Here is an 11,955-nt window from a genome sequence, read left to right on the forward strand (position 1 = left end):
CCCCTTAAAATCATGTGTTTTCGAGTTTGTTTCGGGAACAAAAAATAATTTACACAAAATTTGCAGATCTTGTCAAAAAGAACTCGTGGAGGGCGAAAAGGTGCCCCTTTTACTGCCCTGCTAAAATTAAAAAGATTTTAAAAAATAGAAATGTATGGATAGAAAAAAGATATAGATATTCAATCCTTCCCAAATGCACACTTTGCATCTGTGGAAAAATGTAAGATTCGAATAACGCCGAGAGTAGAATATGTTAATGGGCGGTAGTTAATTTTCGTAAGACATGGTGACGAATCTCTCGCCTATTATTGGTCAAATAATAAGAGCGCCAGAATGACGGAAAAGCGCGCGGATAATTAGCCGAATGATTGGTGAGTTCCCGCAAACCGTCATGATTGCGAGGGAAATGTATCGTACCGCGATGCGATTACGAGCACCGATGGTCATTCGCTTAAAGTATTGCAACCAGTTCTATTGTGAACGTGATATCTCCCAAATTTTCGAACAAAACTACGCTGATTAAAATCGAGCCGATGCGTCTAAGCAGGTAACTAACGCATTAAAAGTGTGAAGAAGTGTATTTGTTTTAAAAAAAGAGTGTAAGCACTGAAAGAAATTGTTCTACTTTAAGTGTGTTTTTTTTACTTTCCGTTTCCCTGTTTAAATGATGTGGGTCAATTTGATGGGATCCTGATTTCGAGCTGTTCTCCTGGGTTCAATTGCTGTTCAAAAACGACTCCATCCCAACTTTTCACTTTTTAACGGCAAATGGCTTGCTAGGCTTCCTTCGATTGCGGCTCAATCAGCTACTACAATGGCGTTAGGTATCAATAACTCTTTCTTAGTTGTGTATGCGAATCCGAATTTTTATCATTTATCTTAGAGAGCATTTTATTTATGATGTAGTTTTGTACGTTATTTTTTTTTGTATGTTGAATTCTGTGGAAGGATGTTTTTTTTCTTGAGACCTTTTACAAGGCTGATTTATATTTTATCTTTTTAAAACTATTGACACCATTAACCTGTCCGTTATATTTTCGTATTTAATATTCTTGAATTTGTGTTTCAAAATATATGTCGCATTATTCAACCGAAATGCAATTCTCGATCTATCAATGAACCTGTCCAGTATACATTTCATTTTATCGTATTATTTCGTGTATTCGCTTACTACAAAATTAAACTTCCGGATGTCATTTTTAATTTAGAACTTTTCCTTTATTTTAAATTTCAGCCATTTTATAATACAAAAAGAAATAATTAAAATCAAAATATCAAACCTTAATTCTCTATAATCCGATATTTAATATCTTTAAGGCCATGTGATGAGTATAACAGCTGATCAAGTCAGCCCTAAGATTAATATTTTTTCACCCATATTGAAAAATAAAAGTTTAAATAACGCGGAAATTTTTTTCGGGAAATGTTAATAAATATTAAAGGATCGTTTGTGGTCTTGCAAAGAGCCGGAGGAAGAAAAAAGTTTATTTATGCAAATAATGATTTTCTGCGGATACATTTAGATTTACAGCAGAAGCTTGACTTTTAGCTTTTTCTGACGGTAATCATGCAATCTGCTTTACCTACAGACCTCTAGAAGTTCGAAGTTGTCTACTCGCTGCGCTAGTGCTGCTTTGACACAGCTGATACCAGACTGATACATATGTATGACCAAACATGTTCATTCTCATTTCAAGTGCAAACATTAGTTTTTGAATTATTTGTGCATAATGTTCGTGAGAGATTTTTGTTGTTTTGCCCCATTTTGGTCAATATAAACCTCATAACTAGCCCATTCGGAACATTGCAAATTGCTTGCAGGGTTTGACGACAGCACGGTCGGTATCTCTCCAAAATAGTTATAAAAAAAAACTTTTTTCACTATTCTAATTATTTAGGACCAGAGACAGATTCTTGCATGCCTTTTATTTACCGTGCCAAACTTTTAACGCGATATCTCATTCCGTGTGGACGTACGTTGGGAAAGAAACCTTCCACTGGTATTTTCATTTTCATTTAGACGTAAGTTGGGAAAGAAAAATTGAAGACCAGGTTTGGTCACGTGACCCCTCGTCACATGGCCTTAAATATAATATATAAAGTTTATGTTATATTTCGGCGCCCGTACAGGAACTTGATATTTGTCTGTTGAAAAATAATTGTATTCTTACAATTTTTAATTGTATTTTTTATTATTATAATTGTATTTGCAATTAAGGGCGGAAATATTAAAAAGAAGAGAAGAAAGACAAACAGAGCAACGCGAGTTCCTCACACTCCGAAGTAATGCACAACCACAGACAGAGGTTGGCGCGCGTTTGGTCAATGCTCTGATCGAAACTTACAGGGCATTCACATGGAGTCACAACCCCCCAAATTCGAAAATGAAACCCGAAATCCCAACGAATTTTTAGAATCTTTAAATAGATATTTTCAGATCAAAGGAATCCAAGAGGGAAATAAATTAAATGTTTTGGATAGCACCCTTGGTGGTCCTGCGGAAGTATGGTACGACACGTGCGTAGAAACGGTTTTGTGGATTTTAACGCATTTAAAAACGCATTTCTGGAAGAATTTTATTCAATTCCAATTAAAGTAAAAATTAAATCCACTTGGCTCGCAAAGCGTTTTGATGGTAGTAAGGGTAATCTCCAAGCATATTTCTTGGAACAGGTCAAAGAGGCTCAGTACCCCCCCCCCCCCCCCCCCCCCCCCCCCCCCCCCCTATGCAACCTTACGAAAGCATAATAGTTTAATTCGAAAAATGCCAAATTCGGATTTGCGAGACATTAGTAGCTATTGATTTTTCTGATATGAACAAAATAAAACAAGCTCTTGCTTAACTGGATGCAACTTACTCTGAAAAATCTAATAATAAAAAAAGTACAAATTCTAACAGTAATTATAACAATATCAATTCTCAAAATAAAAATTCACATGGAAATAATTATCCTCAGAAAGTACAAACTACGCAAATTCAACAACATGATGATATACGTTTTTGTCATTTGAAACAAGGGCACGTAAACATTGGCCAATTACAGGCTTGTCAGGGTTACGGAAAAGATCAGATAAACTCCTTTAAACTTCATAATTTGAATTTCCCCCTGCCACCTCTCACTTATCAAGCTAATCAGATTAATAATCTACAACATACTAATAATTTAAACTGATTATTGGCTCGATGCTGGTAGGTCAAGCAACGCATCAACATCCTTATGATTTGTTTGGAGACCTGACTAATAACATGACCTGTGATCCTGGTTAAAACATACCGAATGGTAGGCCCGCAATTCCTCAGTGTCCCCAATTGATAGTATCTTTGTTTCACGTGCCGATTCCTTCTCTTATTGACACGGGAAGTCATATAACTTGCGTTTCTGAGAATTTTTACAAATGCATTTCGATGCACGGAAAGATCGATGAATTTCCAGTAACAAATGTTGTTTTATGAACAGCTATAGGAAACAAACCAACAACTATTAAGCGACAAATTTTGATGGAAGTAGGAGTGGGAAAAAAATCGTATATGACATCTTTTTTGATCGTACAGCAATTATCAAATTCTATTATTATGGGAAACGATTGGTTCCTGGGTAATGGGGTGAATATTAATTACATGAAACGTTCGATTTCGATAAACGGTAATGCTGCCCCTGAGTCATTGGTCCTGTTCGATCGAGCCCCGTCCGAGAAGGTCGTGGTGTCGTTGAAGATGACGTCATGTACGTGCAAATACTCGGTGCTGAATATAGATTGCCCGAGAAAAGTAAATATTGAAATAAATCTACAGATTTAGCTCAAAAGGAACATGTTGTGAATTATCATGAACGGATCAATTCGATGTGTAATGAAGTTCCTATTATAAATTCAGTTAATAAATTTATGCATATAGATCAAAATAAAAATGGTATGAATTCTCATGAACAAATTGATTCTGTGTGTGATAAAATTGTTGATATTGATTTTTATGATAAATCTCTGAATATTTCTCAAACTGAAAATGCCATTAATTTTCAAATAGATTCTATGTATAATGCAGTTCCTCTTATTGAATTTACTTGCGGTAATTTGATTTTTAAGAATCAGTTTGATCATAATAATAATGATGAATGATTCGTGTATTTTTTTTTACAGAATATTTATTTTCAGGTATTTTAATTGATTTCGAAGAACATTTTTTTTACATATTTGCATCACACCACATCAGAATGTTAAACATTTATTTCACATTTACCATATATGAATCTTAAATTTACAAAAACTAACAATCACGTTTTATCTTATCCAAATTGCCTTTACCAAAAATGCGGGTATTGAAATTCTTAACATTTGGATGTTTATGATGCAAATGGATATAAGCGAATTGCGGAGTGTTTTTCTAACACGTGAGTCCACGTTTTAGAAAAAAACGTGTAAATCTTGTAATTCCTATACAGTATAATCTAATGAAACTACTTTAAAAAGAGAATTTCAACTAAATAATCATTGAGTTTATAAATAAATTTTCGCATCAATTATAATATATTACAATATTATTTAATTTGAATTTCTGTAATTTTTTATTAATCAGTATTGTGCTATTCAAACTTATTATCTCATTTGAAACAATTAATTCTTTAAAATTTTTATCTGCATAGTCCACTCAGTTGAACACAGCCTGAGGTAACCTACAATTGGCAGATTCACGCTTATTGAAAATTGCTATGTGCGCATCGTATTCTTACCATTGGGTGTGATATTTTAAGAACTCCATTTCATATTGAATCTCAACCCATTCATATGCACATTAACGAATTGTAGAATGCTCATAGGAATTATTCCAGGTTTGTCAGTCTCATTCAACTGTATTCACTGAGCATTTTGACGAATGTGGAATGGCAGATTTAAAGCACCGCGCATAGGTGACCGAATAAAAATGTGGCCAACCGATAGCATTTTTATTCTTTTAATCTGCAAATGACAGATACGCAATTCAAACTGACTCGCTTTCTATAGGTTCTTTTTTCCTGGGTTGCAAACGGATATTGGCCAATCCCATTGCATCGCCATTCGCGTAAATACACCGCTTTTTTATCTGGGCCCAAATTATATCAATTTCCTAGAATTCCGTTCGGTATTAAAACTGCGGGTTCGGCCTTCATTCGTGCTCTAAGTCTTGCATTGATTAATCAATTTTATAATATTTTCACGATGTATATCGATGATTTGTTGATTGCTATCCCTGGTGACGCCTATGAACATTTCAATGCTCTAATATCATTTTTCGATGTATTGCAAAATCAAAATTTTACTTAAAAATTAAAGAAGTCGCTTTTTTGTCAGTCAATGGTGCACTTTGTTGGATATGAGTTATCGATAAATGGGGTGAGGCCTCCTAAAGATCGTTTAGAGGTTATCAGGCAATTTGCTACACCAAAAAATTTAAATCCACTTCAGAAATTTTTCGGTATATGTAATTATTATAGACAATTTGCTATTCGTTACGCTAATTACATAAAACCTTTTCGCGATGTCATGAAAACAGAAAATTCATGGAATTGGACTGAGAAACATAAAACAGCGTTCGATGCAATAAAAAATAATTTAGTTAGTTGCATTTCACTAGGTCATATTATACCCGGTATACCCTTTTGATTGCAAACTGATGCATCGAATATGAGGATAAGCGGAATCCTTTATCAATTTGATCAAGATTGTAATTATAATGTGATCTCTCTAATTAGCAGATGCTTAAGCGAAGCGGAAGTCAATTACACCACAATGGAAAAAGAGCTTTTGGCTATCGCTTATTCAATAACCATACTCAGAGTTCTGTTGTTAGGAAGGGAGTTTACTGTAATTACTGACCATAAAGCCTTGACCTTTTTTAATTCAACGCCACACCTTAATTCTAGACTGATCAGATGGAGCAACATTTTGCAACACTATGGGTTTAATGTCGAATATTATACCGGTCACGATAATGTCGTTTAAGATTCTTTTAGCCGAAATCCAAGAGGTAAATTTGAGAACATTGAGCAGGGAAAAATCTGTATTAACAACCTATTAATCAACTTGCCGGTTTTTACGGAAGAAATAAATTGTTCCATGCCGACCTTGGATAAAGAAATGAAAATAGGGTTTTAAAAAATTATTGACAATCAACTCAACGATCCTTACATAAAAAAAGTTATCGATGATATTGATTCATCCCAATACAAAGATCGATTTAAATTACATAACAACGTTTTTTTCACTGCGATAATATAACACATAATTGGTAAATAGTAATTTCACAAAATGTAACTTTAAAATTAATAGAACAGATTCATTGTAAACTAGGTCATCCTGGTGTCTATAAAACTTTAAATAAAAAAATGGAGGGTGAATTTCACCTAGTTCATTCATCAGAACCGAGTGACCTTGTAACTGTCGATTTCTTTGGTCCTCTGCATACCTCTACTGGGGGAGTTAAACACATCTTTGTTTGTTTGGATGCTTTTTCAAAATATGTTAAACTATATACTATAAAAAAGAATGACACTAAAACTGTAATAAAAAAGATTTGTGACTTATACATTCCGGAAATGGGGAAGCCCAAGAGATTATTGGCAGATAACGGGACTCAATTTACGTCGCCAGTATGGACGAAAAGATTGCGCGAAACTGGAATTCAACCAAATTTTTGTTCGTTTCGGCATCCTCAAAGAAACCCTACTAAACGAGTCATGAGAGAACTGGGACATTTATTTCGTACTCTCTGTTCTGATTGAGTATCAGAACAGAGAGTACGAAATAAATGTATGAGTATAAATGAGTATAAAATGAGTATAAATATGAGTATGAGTACTCGTTGGGCCAAACATATTCCGGATATAGAATATTTCTGAAATGTGACGAATCGTCACAGCACCAGTTTTAGCCCATTTGAATTACATTTCGGAATTAAACTGAGGGATCAAAATTCAAATTTCGGGACGATTTTGATTTACCTCGTGAAGTTAAAATCCAGTTGGCTAAAAAGCAAATAAACAAACACTTTGATTATAGAAAACAAAACAAAGGAGGGGGATCCTCAGTCTCTTTGAAAGAGGGGGGTTTAGTCCTTTTACGTGTCCCGAAAAAATCTTGCAAATTTGATAAAGTAACCGAAAAATTCTTCCATTTATATTGCGGACCGTATTTGATCTCAAAATCGTTTGATAATAACTCCTATCGACTTACAGACCCTACCACAACAAAACTTTTAAACGGAAAGTTTAATCGCGCGAGCTTAAGAAAATATACTTCGCGGGATTTCAGAGAGTTGACCTATCGGGCACCTTCGCCTGTCTGTGAATTCTTCGTAGCTCTGCGAATATAGTGTGGCGGTATGAGTGCTTACGATTTAATTAAAAATTAAATCCCAAACAAGGGGGGTATTGTGGCAAAATATAAGATTCGAATAACGCAGAGAGTAGAATATGTTAATGGGCGGTAGTTAATTTTCGTAAGATATGACGACGCATCTCTCGCCTGTTATGGGTGAAATAATAATAGCGCCAGAATGACGGAAAAGCGCGTGGATAGTTAGCCGAATGACTAGTGAGTTCCCGGAAACCGTCATGATCGCGAAGGAAATGTATCGTACCGCGATGCGATTACGAACACCGATGGTCATTCGCTTAAAGTATCGCAACCAGTTCTATTGTGAACGGGATATCTCCCGAATTTTCGAACAAAACCACGCTGATTAGAGCCGATCCGCTGCGTCTAAGCAGGTAACTAACGCATTAAAAGTGTGAAGAAGTGTATTTGTTTAAAAAAAAGTGTAAACACTGAAAGAAATTGTTCTACTTTCAGTGCGGTTTTTTTTTACTTTCTGCCCTTGAAAACCACATCTTATTGGTTTTAATGGCTGCCGAACGCGACGCATGATGATGTACCTCAAAACAAAATTCCCTACCTTTACGACTTTCTAATCGAAGTTCGAACTCTGCAAAGGCGTCTGCTGACCCTCCAGTTATAGACTGTGCAAATGATTTCACTTGTGTCTGACTTTTACAGGCAGCCGCCTACTGGGAACCTGCCGGTACTATAAGTCAGTAATGTATGTCAACTAGCGCACGCCTCGCTAAGGATATACTTGGATAAGCGGAGGATTTATTTGGATAGAAATACTAGGATTCAAGAAGATAGGACTATCTCATATTTAAAAAAGATAGAAGTGTATTCACTTGGATAGGAAAATAGGGATTAAAAAAGATAGACGAAATTTGTTATTGCCCAACGGATAAAAAAGGATAGAGGTAGATAATTGGAGGATTGATATGGATAGAAAGACTGGGGGTGCAAGAAGATAGGGCTGTCTTATATTTCCGAAAAAATAGAAATGGATTCACTTGGATAGAAAATAGGAAATAAAAAAGATTGCCGAAATTTGTTATTGCCCAACGGATAGAAGAGGATAGAGGTGGATTAATGGAGGATTCATTTATATGAAAAGACTGGGCTTCACGAAGATATGGTTATCTTATATTTAAAAAAATATAGAAATGGATTCACTTGGAGAGAAAAATAGGAATTAAAAAAGTCATAGGAAATATTAGATTGTCTCAAGGATAGAAAAGGAGAGAGATTAGACATGTGCATTGTTCGAATCGAACCGGTTTTTTTCCAAAGCGATGTAGCTCACTTAAAGTCGAAAAAAATTCGAATCGAGCGGGGAAGAATGAAAATATTCCTAATCGAAATTCGACATATTCAGTTCTATTCGAAAAAAATCCAATTCGAGCGGGGCAGGCCGAAAGACTTCCTAATCGAACTTCGACGCATTCAGTTCGATTCGAAAGCAAACCGATTTCAAGTGGACAGTTCGAAAGTGTTTCGAATGGACATTCGATGCGTTCAGTTCAAATCGTAAGAAAAACGATTCGAAGTGAGCCGTTCGCAAGTCTTTCGAATCTTTCGGTTTTGCAATTAAAAATTAAAATTGTGGATATCTTGAAGACTTTTAAAATTTTAGGTATTAATTTGATGAATAAAAATTCATAAATGACATAAATGGTCAAATTTTAAAAACTATTCTAAATATCGAAAAAATTTGTAGCATGTATCAGGAATATGTGTGCAAACTTTTCAGTACAATCCGTGATAATCAGTTGAATGGATAAGACGAATTAATTACTCTTGTTATATTTTTCAAATTTGTACTTATTCAATTTGGAAGAATCAAAATTTAGAACTTATTATCGTTTTACATTGTAGAGTATTTTAAATTTAATTATGTAAAAAAACAATCACAACTGCATGATTAATTGCACACATTAAAAATTAAAGTATCTTCAAAAGCAAATCTTGAATAAAGAATTATTTCAAGAAGAGATATTCAAAATGTTCTCAAGTTATGTATGTTATCCATGAGGTCCGTCAAGCCAGCAGGACCACATTGCAAAAATGGAGAGAAATCCCATAGGGAATTTAGGACTCATTTAGGGCTCATTTAGAGCTAATTTAATGCCCTATTGCTAAATTTAATGCTAGCTTAACGTTAACCTAACAGCATCACACAAAGACAAAAACGACTTAGGCATTATTTCTTCCCACAATAATTTAGGGCTCATTTAGAGCTCTGGGAATTTGATAATGAAAATGCATTTGCTCACAATATAACTTTTTATCTTGAATAATTCGTACCTTAATAAGAATACATAGTGGAGTATAGGCATGTTAGATTACCAGAAAAGTAGAGCATATGGATGCTAAATTCCCCACGCATGAAGTTGTTCGATATTTAAGATGAAAAGTTCTTTCTATACGCGTAATAATAGCATCCTCAGATGTAATTAAATTTAGAAAAAAACATTAGGAGAACGCACAAATTCAATTGGATCAAAATAAAAACTATTTGATATAAAAACTATACAATATAAAACTATAAATATACTACAAAACTATACAATTGAAATAATAAATGATTTTTTGTCAATATTTAAATTTGTATTCAAATCTCGTACTGTTTGTTGCGAAATTATTTACATGAAAGTAACAGAACCTCGATTTGAACTTCTCGCCAACAAAATACGCAAATTTGTATTTATAAATCGCGCATTTAACCTTTTTTTAGCAATAAATAATGCCTTGAAAAATATAATAAACATTCATGCGTTAGAAAGAGAGATTCGATAAACTAGATTAGTGGGCATCGGCATCCCACCCCTGGTAATTTCAATCATGATCATACCTCAAAGCTTAGTTTCGCAAAGTGGAATACGCATACCTTCAACTTTTCTAAGATCATGGCGTGCTTGACAACAGCTGCCAAAATTTCAAAACATTAACATCTGACCTTTCATACCCCACCTTGTGGCTATTTCATATCCTACATACTCGGTATGCCGTACCCGAAATTCGAGAGATATCTGAATCCCTCCCGAGGTACAGTGAACGCCGTTATAACTTTAACTGCAACAAAATATACCCCCAAGTTTTTACTGTGAACATAGCATATTCGAAATACAATTTTTTTCGAAATTTAGACATTTTTGGCAAAAATTCTTACAGATGGGTAGAAGACTTGAATTTATTCGTATTGCATTTTTAAATTCAATACAAATTTAAGTTACACTATTTATGCTATTTAACATATATTTAAAAATTTGTCATAAGGACATCCGCAGGACCCCACCGTGAGCGGGTGCCAATCTGGAAAGTTGCACCCGCTCCCAGCGAAATCGCGGTAAAATTTCAGCCACAACCACGTCTCACGACCGTGAGATAGGTGCCTCGTGCACCCTAAGAACACGGAGCGACCCACGGACTACTGCGTTCTGCATTTTTCCCGCAAGTGTTTCAGCATATTGTTGACACGCAGGGATGCTTTTTAGGCCATTAGCAAGTGTAAGCTCGGCACCTCCAAGAGCGCAGATGATAAGGACGATTAGTTTAACAGAATATTCCGGGTACAATCGTTGCAACTCCCCTATAAGGTCTCGATACCTCTCTTTCTTTTCATTCTCCTTGGTTATAATGTTTTTGTCAGCTGGTGCCGAAAATTCGATAACGAACATGTTTCGCTTCTCGAAGTCAAGAAGAACCATGTCAGGCCTCGAATGAGCAACAGAAACAATTGTTGAGAATATAAAGTTCCAGTATATGCGGCACTTCCCATTCTCGACAATTGAGTCGATTTCCCTAGGAGCATTTAGAGGAGCTCTATCAAGGTTAATACCGTAAGAGTGACAGAGATGGTAATGAAGCACTCTTAGTGCCGCATTGCGCCTTTGAATGTAGGTTGTTCCCGCGTGGGTTGGACAACTAGATAGTATGTGAGCTAAATGCTCGGGGTGTGCGTGGCACGCCCTGCAACTATCATCAGGAATGTCTTGGCTCGAAATGTGGCGACGGTATGTTAAGGTGGAAATGACACCGTCTTGGCATGCAGAAATGAAACCCTCCGTACCAGACTTCAATCCGGGCGATTTCAGGAAAGCAAACGTTAGCTCACAAGGCATTGACTGATCCTTCAGATTTCTGTGGAAGATACAGTGCATCCTCTTGTCGAGGAGCTGTTCACGATAGTTTTTCGCTTGTGCTTTCTTAATCTGGGCTTTCAGGAGTGAGTACTCGAGATAGATAAGATTTGATGCATTTTGCTCACCCCTAATACTCAAGTCAAGTTCGAGTGTTTAAGCAGCCTCCTCCGCTGCTTTGTACAGAAACGTTTCTTTGCCCACTTCTTTGTGATTCTTGACCATTTTAAGAAGAGGGTCGCTTCCATTTGAAACTCTATGTGCTGTACCCAGAATAATCCTGTTATGAAGACATTCAAGGCTCAATATTCCGCGACCACCTTGACGGCGTGAGATGTACAGTCGCAGTACGGAAGACTTGAGATGCATGCTTTTGTTCAAGTGCATAACCTTTCTTGTCCCGATATCAAGGGATCTGAGCTCGTTCTTCGTCCATGGAACTACTCCAAATGAATAGAGTACT

This window comes from Belonocnema kinseyi, chromosome 10 (assembly GCF_010883055.1).
Source record: "Belonocnema kinseyi isolate 2016_QV_RU_SX_M_011 chromosome 10, B_treatae_v1, whole genome shotgun sequence".
Taxonomy (NCBI): domain Eukaryota; kingdom Metazoa; phylum Arthropoda; class Insecta; order Hymenoptera; family Cynipidae; genus Belonocnema; species Belonocnema kinseyi.